Source organism: Chanodichthys erythropterus, chromosome 5 (assembly GCF_024489055.1).
Source record: "Chanodichthys erythropterus isolate Z2021 chromosome 5, ASM2448905v1, whole genome shotgun sequence".
Taxonomy (NCBI): domain Eukaryota; kingdom Metazoa; phylum Chordata; class Actinopteri; order Cypriniformes; family Xenocyprididae; genus Chanodichthys; species Chanodichthys erythropterus.
Window position 1 is genome coordinate 28,831,350 of NC_090225.1, and position 13,037 is coordinate 28,844,386.

The 13,037-nt window shown below is 38.1% G+C and overlaps 1 pseudogene; it reads right to left on the reverse strand.

The window, feature by feature from the left end:
• Positions 1-2,297: 2,297 nt before the first annotated feature.
• The window catches only part of LOC137019871 (exportin-5-like), a 52,995-nt pseudogene continuing 42,255 nt past the window's right edge, over positions 2,298-13,037 (reverse strand).

Consider the following 13,037-nt stretch of genomic DNA (forward strand, 5'->3'; position numbering starts at 1 on the left):
AATGCATTTTGTCAAGTGAAGTGAACTTGAGGGAATAGAAGAGCAGTGAACGCTGTGTAGGGACCCTGTCAATCGGAATGCATCTAATGTCTTCTGAAGTGAAATGATAGGTGTGTGTAAGAAAAATTTTAATATTTCTTACTTTAAACTATAAACAGGGACTAAAATGAACACTTACCAAGCCCCAAATCAGAGCAGTGTTGGCGAGTATTTGAAATGGTGTCAATCGCCAAATTGGCCAGTAATATTTTTATGAATTCTAAAAGTGCAATGTTGTGAGAACATAACGATAAAACAAACATGAAGGATGCTCGGGACAGCTAACAGGCCAGCACTGCATTGTCAGAAGAGTTTAAGCCTGGGCAATTTAAATATTAAAGCGAAAAACATCAATTAAATGTGATTACCAATTTTCTTCAATTTTACTTAACAGAATTCAAAATTCAATTTAACCCCTTATTTAATTTAAAAGCATTTGGAAGGAAAAATATGGAGTCCATCATACCTTAAGTCATTTTAGCCCATCCAGGAATAGTCCTCTGTCGAATGGGGTTTTGCAGTCTGGCAGAATGAAGACGTTTCCACATCTACCGACAGAGGGAGATTCTGAGGACTCCTGGCTGGCTCGCCAAATTGTGGTAGAAATTCCCCTACGCACCTGACTTAAGTTAGACCAGGTGCTCCGACAGCTGCAATATTATTCTCAGGTGAATACCACTCTGACCGTGTCAGTAAACCCTGACACATAAATATAGCTACTCTGACTGCATTGGAAACCCAAATGCCTAAGACTAGAAATACTAGTATTCTGACCACATAAGATGCCTAAAAATTATAGCTATCTGACTACATCGGTAACCCCCGGACACCTAAGAGTCTCTTGCTGAGTTGGACGACGTCTTGCCCCCTATGAACTTAATCACTTGGCAATACACTCTGGGATTCCAATAACCTGCTGCGCAGCAGTAACCAGACTCCAGACAATGCCTTCTAATATGCTTTACTCGCAGCTGGGAGGTTCTTAGATTTTTTTTTTTTTTTGGTTTCTTCACTGATGGACTTGATAGTGAGATCAGATCTCTGTGTGGAGCATACTGGCTGTTGTCAGACTCCTTGTGCACACAAAAATCTCACTGGTTTATTACAATTAATGGCAAAAGGAATGTTTGTAAATGTAAACTGATATTTCCTACTGACACATTACAGCAAAAGATATAAATAACTGGCTTAAAACCATTTGTTTTTGGTGAAAATACTAACATGTCTAAGACTTTTGCACTGGGCTTTTTCGGATTTTTCAGTCTAATGGAAAAGACAAGCTCAAAGACAAGCTCATAAAAATATTTTATATTAATATTTTTTTCCACTTTTACTGAAGTTGTTTTTAGCAACATTGGTCCTGATTACATAATGCCAATTATTTTATTTTTTTTATTAATAATAATAATAATCAGTTCTTTTACATACAGTATACTACATGCTAAAGCACATTTTTAGGGGGATTTTTACAGTCTCGGATATGTCAATGATTAGCTACAATATAAATTTTGATGCATTTATGCCGCGCCAGATTAAAAAAAAAAAAAAACTACTACTCACATTTCTCACTACACCTACACAATTAACAGCTGCATCATTTATTCAACTAGACTGCAGTGCTTTATAATAAATGCATATACTCCATAGGCCAAACCTGAGAAATGGTGCCAACTAGTAGAATATAACAAAAAAAAATTATTTTTATGCCTTGCCAACAGAATAAAAGCCTGAGGAAAAAACAAAACAACAACAAAAACATGATTTTATGTTTAAATGGTACTGGGAATCAAATGTGCCATTTTAATGGGTTTAAATGGGGGCATCTAAAGGTCCCAAGTGTAACTATTTTGTGTATCTAGTCTAAAATAGATTTATGAAAGGAAATGGTGAATTATTACAATTCCAATAAAAATGGACACACAATGGTTAAGCACAGAGTCGAAATCAAAAACAATTTAATACCTAATTGCGTTAAATGAATTATATGGATTCTATGTGAAGAAATGTCTTTATCCATCTATTATGCTGTGCAGACTAAATGCTCAGCTGCACTGACATGTTCATATTCAGGCTTGTCACGGTAATTAAAAATTTTACATAATTTTCAAAAATGAGAGTCTGTTCAGGTATACATTTATTAAAATCTGCAGAGTATAAATCACAACACTTTTTACACAATCTGTACACAGACATGTCAAATACCAATTGATGTTGATTTTGTCATTTACTTCAAAATAGCTCATTGTCTCCTATTGGAATGTAGTGCTGGATGCTGGTTTTGCAGAACAGATATAGTACTGTATAATTAACAAAACTTCTCAATCTTTTTCAAAAGATTTTTTTTTTTTTTTTTTTAAATGGAGGAAAAACAAACAAACAAACAAACAAAAAAAAACTTCTGACAGCAAGGTTATAATATTCTTTAAATAACAATTATACAGATCCATTACATAGATCCATACAAAAGAAGAGAAACATTGTACACCCAAATGACGAAACACAAATGACCTTGCTGTCTTTGCTCGTATCAATAAACCATCTATCCATAAAAAGGACTTTCAGACTGGATACTGTACTACACACAAGAGTAGTGAGGGTGTTGTGAAGCTGTGGTTCCCTCAGCAATTGTCGCGGTCAGGAGAGAACAGAGCGATCAGACCTGCAGCATCAGTGTTCTCCAGCACATCTTTTGTAGGCTTTGGCTTCTTAAACAGAGATGGAAGTTTTTGGATGTGTACTTCCTTCTTGAACTGCTGTCCAAGGGGTTTCTATCAGCACACACACAAATGGACAAAATAAAATATTGTCAATCAAATGTCAACATTGTAATCAAATGAAATGAAAGGGTAACCCTGATCCAGTTTGGACACCCCTGCTTTAAACGGATTGATTTGCAGACCTTAATGATGAGCTCATCTTATGTGGATTTTTCTTCCAGTTTAGATGTTGCAACCTAAGTTAGGGCATGTCCCTAAGTTCGCAACTACTATATTTCACTCTCAGTTTTTTGGAATTCCAGTCATTTTCTCCTTTGCCTTTTCAGTCAAAAAAGGGAAGAGAGGCTGCACAGGCTTTGTCATGTGAGGATTTACCTTAACTACACGTGCCAGTCGCTTAAATCAGATTAGTTGTTTGTTTGTTTGTTTAGGTGGTTGTAAATGATGTTTTCAAAAAGGATGAGGTTTCTCTCACCTGTGAGGTCTGCAGACTGTCTTCACATCTTGGTGTTCAGGCTCAATCTACTAGTTTCCTCTCATGTGTTATTTAAGGGTGCACCTTCGGAAGATATTTGTATGGCGGCAGGCTGGGCATCTTCAAACATTTTTATCAGGTTTTATCATTTGGATGTATGACTCATGATGCAGCGTCGAGTGAACCCATGAAAGGGAAACATCTTGGTTGTATATGCAGCTCTGGTTCCCAGATGACGTAATGTCTGAGAGGACGGTGTTATCGGCATCAGCAAATGAACTGATGTTGTTCTATATCAGCTTCAGACATTAATGATATCAATCCACAATCTGACTTATGATGCATACTGGAGTTAACCACACCATGTTGCTTTGTCTGGCTAGAGGAGGACTGGCCCCCTGAATGATTCTGGTTTCTCCAATGTTTCCAATGGAGTCCGAGTTCCTTTCCACTGTTGCCTATTGGCTTAACTAATGATTGACGACACTGACACTACTGGATGAGAACTGAACTGAGCTGTATGATGACATCACGGTTTATTCCAGAGCTGCTTTATAGATGAATTCAACTCATTTCATAATTGGTGAACTTTACAGAGTTATTGAACCAAACTGAATCAACATTGAACTGATTTCAACTGAATGACATAGAATTGTCTTTTTATAGCTACTTTACAGCAGTGTTTAATTCTGTTTGCATCACTGAATCCTTAATTTCCTGTTTATAACTATAAAGCTGCTTTGAAATGAAAGATTGTGTGTACTAAATTTTTAGTCAGATGCATTTACATTTGTGATGTGCCTCAGATACAATCAGCTCTATCTGTGTCTGTAAAGGTTTGAACCGAATGGCCCATAGAAACTGATGGGTGTGAATGACAAAGAAACAGCATCGCTCAGAGTAGATTGTAGGGTAGATCAATCTCCTATGGGATTGATCCTAACAGTTTTCTATTGTTTGTAGCCAATTTGTCTTCATATATAAAGTTCTGTTCCACAGATAGAACTTTGGGCTAGGATTATTTGAAGGACGTCATGCTAACATCGCTGCTGAAGATTTGCTACTACAACCTTCAATACATTTTTCCACAAAAACTCTGGTCAAGCTAACTTATTTTATGTTTTAGAGAAATCGAATACATTGGCGAACCCCTAAATAACCGCTCGGTCAAATACAGAGATATTTAACAGAAACAATCTTTATTGCATAAAGTGTTATATAAATAAAGGTGACTTGACTTTGGAAACCAGGGTTGCATATGTAACTGAGACGTTTCCTTGAACAGCATACATGTAATGGTGTTTTTCAAATGCTATAACACTGTGTATTAATCAGACATGATGCGATGCCATGACACATGATAAAAGGTATCTTTCCATGTTAGAGTTTTTGTCTTAATCAGCCGAGGAGCGACAGGGGATTACATTTTTCTATTTCTGTGATGTTTCAGTTGGGAAGAACATTCAAACTGTATTTTCAATAACAATGATTATCTCAGGTATTGATTATGTGCTTAGATTAACTTAAGTTTTAATATAATTGAGCATGACTTCAATAACCATAATGAAATTGACAAGAGATTATATCTTGAATTCATCTTGAAAATAAATTCTTTGTGAACAAACAAGTGTATTCCATGACAATAAATAAATAAATAATATTCAGTATGTATAATAATATTAAAAGTAGATATACCCCAACAGCGCCTGCAATGAGCTGTTTAAACTGCTCTTTCTTCTTCTTCTCTCCTGCCTTTGTTACAGCGGATTGGATGGCCTTCTGATCAAACTGCTCCAGGGCATCAACTTGGATATCAGGAATCTGATTCATGATGAAACGCAGCTCAGCATATCGAGGCCTCTGTAGAGAAATATCAGAATGAAAACATCTCATTTCACTGTTAATGCATTACATTTTCTCACCAGTGCATTTATGGAATGGGTTTCCATGGCCGAGCAGCTGCATCCAAGCCTTACATCACCAAGTGCAATGCAAAGTGTTGGATGCAGTGGTGTAAAGCACGCCGCCACTGGACTCTAGAGCAGTGGAGACGTGTTCTCTAGAGTGATGAATCATGCTTCTCTGTCTGGCAATCCGATGGACGAATCTGGGTTTTGTACTTTGTTACTACTTTGTTACCTGACTGCATTGTGCCAAGTTTAAAGTTTGGTGGAGGGGGATTATGGTGTGGGGTTCTTTTTCAGGCATTGGGCTTGGCCCCTTAGTTCCAGTGAAAGGAACTCTTAATGTTTCAGCATACCAAGACATTTTGGACAATTTCATGCTCCCAACTTTGTGGGAACAGTTTAGGGATGCCCCCTTCCTGTTCCAACATGACTGCACACCAGTGCACAAAGCAAGCTCCATAAAGACATGGATGAGCGAGTTTGGTGTGGAGGGACTTGACTGGCCTGCACAGAGTCCTGACCTCAACCCGATAGAACACCTTTGGGATGAATTAGAGCGGAGACTGCGAGCCGGAGACTGTGAGTTTCTCGCCAACATCACTGCCTGACCTCACAAATGCGCTTCTAGAAGAATGGTCAAAAATTCCCATAAACACTTTAGCGAATTACAGGTTTTTAATCAATTAGCTCAAGTCATGGGTGAAATATATATAATTATATCATAACGCGTTATGATTAATTATAAAATAGATCAACCAAAGAGGGAATTATGCACATATACTGTGAATTAATTACAACAGATTATTTATTAATTACATATATGATTAGTTCAATAGTGGTTTGAGAAAGACTATCCTAGTTTGTCCAGCAAAAGATCAGTTTTCTCATAGACTATTATAAAAGAAAATTAGTCTCTGGCCACGAGAATAACTTCCTATTACAGCATTAAAGCGTAAAGCAGTGTTGCAGAATCAAACGTAGAAGTGACTTCGTTTTCTGAATGAGCAGCAGAAACAATCGAGCCTGAATATAATGTATTTAATATATGAAACTACGAATACATATGCTATAATGTGCAAAAGACAAAGACATAGATACAATCTTACACTCGCATATAAAGTTTTGGGGTATAATTCATACAACTATAGTCGTAACTTAATATTAAATACATGATTAAAACTGGAATACAGGCTTACAGGATTACATTTTAATCATATTTTAATGAATGTGACTTAAAGAGAGTCCTGGTGTGTTACTCTGTGTGTGTGTGTGCGTGTATTGGAGTTGACGACGTCTGGAATGCGGCCGCATGGCTCGCAGTAATTTGATCTGAGTTGACCACGATTGTTTGAAGTCACAAGGGAGAGAAATTGGGGATCCGATCGATACGGCCATAAAATGTGTCAAGTTAGCTGTTAATGTCAGCCAGGCCGGAGCCAATGTGAGATTTACAAACAAAAGTTCAAGGAGTTAAAGCTTAAAAGTTTATAGTTGGCTTGCTAATTTGATCCTGTGCAGACCTTACAACATACTCCTAAACCTTGAGGAAAGGCTTCCCACAAGAGTTATAGATGCAAAGGATGGGCCAACTCCATATTAAACCCGACAGATTAAGAATGGGATGTCATTAAAGTTCATGTGCACGTAAAGGCAGGCGTCCCAAAACTTTTAGCAATATAGTGTATATTATATGTCTCCGGCTAACTCGCATTATTACTGTCTTAATGAAATACCAATCACAACAGACTGGGCTGTCTGGGAAATCAGAGCAGAGCAGGCTTTCAGAAAGGAGGGATTTAGAGGGACTGATTCATCCATAGAGTCTGAGAAACATTGAACAATGTGGTGATGTGCAATGTATGAGAAAATTAAAGTGTTTTTTTGACCTTGAATGCATGTAAACTTGTTACATGACCTCCAAAACAAAATTAGGAACTTTTCAAATACCATAATGGGGCACTTTAACATTGTTGTTCTTTGTGTACTTGAAGTACCAATAACATAGTGGTGTCAGATGCTGCACTTCAATCTATATGGATCAGCATGATCGTCTATGACTTTTATGAAAATTAAACTGATAATAGGTATAGAGAATGCCACTTTGAGCATTGAAGCATCATTTCAACATGGAGAAATAAAGGGGGGTGTGAGTCTACACAATTCTGGTCCTGGATGAGACTTCACAAAAACACAATTTACTTCTTAAGGCAAATTTTTTTAATTAGCACTAAACTACTGAATGCAACTTTGCTGATGGAATTTGTTACTGGATACTACTTTACAGCCAGGACCTATAATTTAATACAGTTTATTGTTCATCGACTTGTAGTAGTATGCCATTGTACTAATAGCAATTCACTTTTTACTGTGGTGCTGCATTCATTTATGTAAAAATGTGCATACTCCACTGAGAAACATGCAAACTATGATATTTGAGCTTAATAACGCACTAGAGACTCGTAGACGAGCAAGGCCAGCTGAGTTAGTGCAGCACTGCAGCCTTCGTGTTGCCCATGCATCTGCAGACCCTTCAGTACACTGGTGTAGATCCACGTCACAGCCTCCGGGAGCAGGTTACCACCGAGCACCTGCACAAGAATTCATTCACATACACACAAAAAGTATTTTCATAAGATAAAGGATTCAAATATAGTTTGATAATAGTAATAATAGTTGGCATCTTTAGAATTCAATTCTAATCTCATTGCAGACTGACAGAAATATTGCGGTGAATTCTGAATGTTTGAAACCTTTATTAAAGGGATTTTTCAAGCAAAAATGAACATTCTGTCATCATTTACACACCCACGAGTTGTTCCAAAACCGTATGCTGAACACAAAAGAAGATATTTTGAAGAATATATTTAATCAAACAGATCCAGGGCCCCAATAACTTCCATTGGATTTTTTTAAGTCAATGGGGCCCTGGGCCTGTTTGGTTACACATTCTTCAAATTATCTTCTTTGTGTTCAGCAGAAGAACAGGTTTGGAACAACTTGAGGGTGAGTAAATGATGACAGAATTTTTACTTTTGGGTGAACTATCACTTTAAGAGGGACAGACAGGAAAAATCAGCACCTGTTTTAGCAAAGTCCAGCAGAGCACACCAGCAGTCCTTTCACAGTGTACGGTGTCCCTCCAGGAAAGGGAGTTAAAACATATAGTCATGAGGTTTAAATAAATATCCTGAAAAGGAGGGGAGAAAAAAATTACTCTGATCACAGAGCTCAGCTTCAGAAGCCAACTGATGGAGCTCACAAAGAAATGTTTAGTTACCTCACTACGGAGAAGGCACTTGCCCAATTCTGAGAGCTCATGAATGCCCTTTGAGGAATCCTTCAACCCCATCCTCTTGTCTCCTGACCAGAAGATTTAAAAGAAAACACACACACAAAAAACCAACAACCTTGCATTACAATAATCAGTAGGCTTTCAAACTAACTAGTTAAGTCAGAGTTTCTAATCTAATCACGGCGCAGATGGAGGGCAGAAGACCCAGACGGCCGCGACGGAGCCACAGCGACGACCCCCCGAGATGGATGCAGGGATCTGGACGGCTGAGGTGAAGCTGGAGTGACCGAGGGCGGAGGCGGAGCCTGAGGGAGGGCGGAGCTAGCTGTAGCCGTAGGGGCAGAGGGCAATGGACAGCCCGCAGGTCCGTGGCGAAGGTGACGTGATGTCTGACTTGGGTGAAACTGACGGTCTGAGTGAGCTCAGCGAAACCGAGCACTCGATAGCCACTGCAGACGTCGTGGGAGGGAGGAGTGCAGCTGGAGGAGTCAGGGTGACGGGTCGAGTTAGAAAGACACATAGTAACACCTTTAATTATACTAAATATTTGATGCTTTTGACAGAGGGATTAGAGGAGGAGGACAAAGTTATTACTTCTAGAGAATGTTAACGGTTTAAGAGTTTAAGGGGATGAACTCAAGGTCTCAATCGCTGCCCAACGGAGGTTACGGCCTACATGTAAGGGTTAGATTTTGACTGTTAATTATGGAGATGATGTAAGGTATTTGAGGCACTTAAATGCAAGGCCTTAGACAACTACCGAGCACCTTCCGTCACACTCTTGGTAGAACACATACAGAGGATACATTGCCCCTTTTATCTTTTTTGTCTCTCTCTTACATGTTTCAAGTTTTAAATCAGCAAATGCTGCAAGAAACAACTTGTGAATAATGCTTCTTTCCGTAGTCAAGGTCAGTAGGCCTGGGAACAGTCTGAGTCAAATGAAATGTTTCCAATTAAAGGTGCCATCGAATGGAAAATTGAATTTACCTCAGCATAGTTGAATAACAAGAGTTCAGTACATGGAAATGACATACAGTGAGTCTCAAACACCATTGTTTCCTCCTTCTTATGTAAATCTCATTTGTTTTAAAAGACCTCCAAAGAACAGGCGAATCTCAACATAACACTGACTGTTACGTAACAGTCGGGATCATTAATATGTACGCCCCCAATATTTGCATATGCCAGCCCATGTTCAAGGCATTAGACAAGGGCAGCCAGTATTAACGTCTGAATGTGCACAGCTGAATCAGACTAGGTAAGCAAGCAAGAACAATAGCGAAAAATGGCAGATGGAGCAATAATAACTGACATGATCCATGATATCATGATATTTTTAGTGATATTTGTGAATTGTTTCTTAGCATGTTGCTAATGTACTGTTAAATGTGGTTAAAGATACCTTCATTTCTTACTGTATTCACGAGGACAAGAGAGCCGTCGCTATTTTCATTTTTAAACACTTGCAGTCTATAATTCATAAACAACTTCATTCTTTATAAATCTCTCCAACAGTGTAGCATTAGCCCGTTAGCCACGGAGCATAGCCTCAAACTCATTCAGAATCAAATGTAAACATCCAAATAAATACTATACTCACATGATCCAAAGCATGCATGCAGCATGCATGAAGAACATTTTGTATAGATCCATTTGTGGGTTATATTAGCTGTGTGAACTTTGTAAATGCACTGTATTATAGTCGAGAGGTGGGGGGGGGGCTGGGGGGGGGGGCTGGGAGCGCAACATTTAAAAGGGCTGCAGCCTGAATCAGTGCATAGTTAATGATGCCCCAAAATAGGCAGTTAAAAAAATTAATAAAAAAAAAACATCTATGGGGTATTTTGAGCTGAAACTTCAGACACATTCAGGGGACACCTTAGACTTAAATGAATCGTGAAAAAACGTTCTAGGGCACCTTTAAAAAAATATTGATTTATGTGGTTGGATGAAGATAAACTGGAAATTGTACACTAGGGTTATAACTTTTTTTTTACAACTTCATGTTCCTGGACTTTGTTTTTCTGCAAAAGTTCATCAAATTAAAGACATTAATTTTTATTTCAATATCCTTTTAGAAAAGGTCACCCCAAAATCAAACAAATCATTTTTGGTCTTTGTAACTTTATATTTAATTTGCATATTGCATGTATTATGATAAAAAAAAAAAAGCTCACAAATGTTCAAATACTTGTGAATAAATACTTGTACAGTACTACAGTGTACTGTACATCACTGCTTATTGCTTAGAATAAATCAAAGTTGGAGTTTGTCTTTGTTTCTGTAGGCAGCATGCACTTACAATCACTTTGAATGCACGTTCTGCAAACCGATTAGTTCTTGGTATTTCCACTATTTGCTCCTTTCTTCCTTTGATTTTTGCTCCAAGAAACTGGTACCGACCAATAATATGCATTTGGAGGGGCATTCTGCACTTTTCTTCACACATCCTCTTCTTTTATGTGATTTATGAAATCTAGATTATTGGTTCAGTTAGCTTTGTTTTTCAGTATGGTATTATCATTACTTATTTTGAGTGACATATATTGCTACTGAAACAAATATCAAAAAGTATTAAGTTCAGTTGTTTGCTCATAAAGCTCCTTCTCTCTCTCTGTCCCTCACTCCTATATATATGTATACAAAGATTTGGATTCTTCTAGAAAAACAGCTCTAGAAAGTTCCAGAAAGTTCTAAACACTTCAAGAAAGTTTCAGGAAATGCTACTTATAAGCAGTACCATTTGGCATTGTTCCAATTTTTTAAATGGGGTGACCTTTTTTTAAACTCAGATGAATTAGGGACTTTTTCATTGTTTTTAGGTAATTTAAGTAATTAAGTTAATTGATTTATGATATAGGAAATCTTTTTGAAAAATAGTCAAAAGGTTATAACCCTAGTGTACATATTTGCTAAAAGGAAGTAAGAGGCCAATCTGTTCATTAGCTTATCCAATCAACTTTGAAAGTCTTTGTTCAATGATAAATTAATATGTATGGTTTTACTGAATAAATACTCTGTTTTGCTTCAAGCTAATTTTGTAGCTCTTGAGATATGTTTTGATTGTAAGATCTACCCTGGATCGCAATTTCAGGCAAATAAAGTTTATATAATTTTTATTATTGAGTGGCCTGACTCTAATTTTCTTGTTGAATTTACACCACTAAATGTGATCATTAACTCACCATCTGCGTCCTCTTTGTTTGCAGATAGCTTTGAACATTTTCTTGTAATGCAAGTCACACCTGAAACACATTTACAAAGTTTTTTTTCTTCTTTTGTTAAAAAAAGTGAAGCAAACTTGAAAGGCTTCACATACATAAGGGAAACTCACTTAGAAGGTCAATAACCTCTCGCGTGACCAACTGCAAAAGCTGCTCCTCCACCATTTCCTGAAACACATGATTCTCCTCATAGGTCTCATTCTCCTGCTGAGCACTAAAAACATGAATAACAACAATATTTATGTAAGAACATACAGATATTCTATTTAAACTTACAACATTAGTATGTTGGCATTCTCACGCCAACATAATAATAGTTCCTTGTCAGTCGGTCACGTTCAACGTTACGTCGACGTCATCTATGTATTGAGATCTTACCGGAGAGCCCAATCACATTCGAGTGTAAACTAAATGAGCCCCGCTCAGTGGGTATAAATACGGAAGCAGTTGAAGACACATTTGTCTTTCGCTTCAGAGCCAAGCGGATCACTGTTTCTGCTTCTACAGTCTCCTAAGAGTGTCGACTTTAAAAAACGAGCACTCCTTAGGAACAAGCCTCTTTCAAGTCAAGTCACCTTTATTTATATAGCGCTTTTTACAATGCAGATTGTATCAAAGCAGATTTACATTGATAACTGGTACATAATGTTTGCTGCACAGCAGCTCTTCAAGAATAGTGTCAATGCAGGCTGATCAAAGCACTGTTGAATAAATGTCAATAATACTGTTGAATATCAAATTTCTCGGTGTTGGTGTGACGCCACTTGCAACGGTGGTTGCAAGCTCACAAGTTCAAAAACTGCTGTTTTCACAGCACTGCAAGAGAGTTGGGTGTCTTCAAAATGATCGCTGTTTATAAAGCTGAAAGCCGGTTGTTGCGTTTCCAACAAGTGTGAGCGCCCACTGCAGGCTGCAATAGTGCAGTTATACCTCACCAACCTGCCAGTTGTGCCATGGCCACTTCCCTTCGTGCTTAAGCACTGAAAAAGCACTAATTTTACTAAAAGAGCAACACTGGTGTGATACTGCATCTTTTTCAAGCGTTTCCTGGTGCCGGATGACATCATGATCGCTGTATCACGTTGTGGTAAGGTTCGTAGTTGTGGGAGGAAAGAGGACAGGGATCAGCTTTAGCTGCTGACAGTCGCTTTATTCTTTCTCAAAGAGAAAATGTCACACAAAGAACACAACAAAACAAAAGCTCGGTGCAACGCACACTTCAATTCTCCACATCCGAAGACGGGCTTCACTCCAATAATCCAGACGGCACACACGACTGTCAGCAGGCTCTCTCTCTCCTCCACTCCTGCTTCTCCTGGCGTTTTATCCTGTCTCCACGCCAATTACTGGAACGAGAAACAGGTGTTCGTAATTTGCATC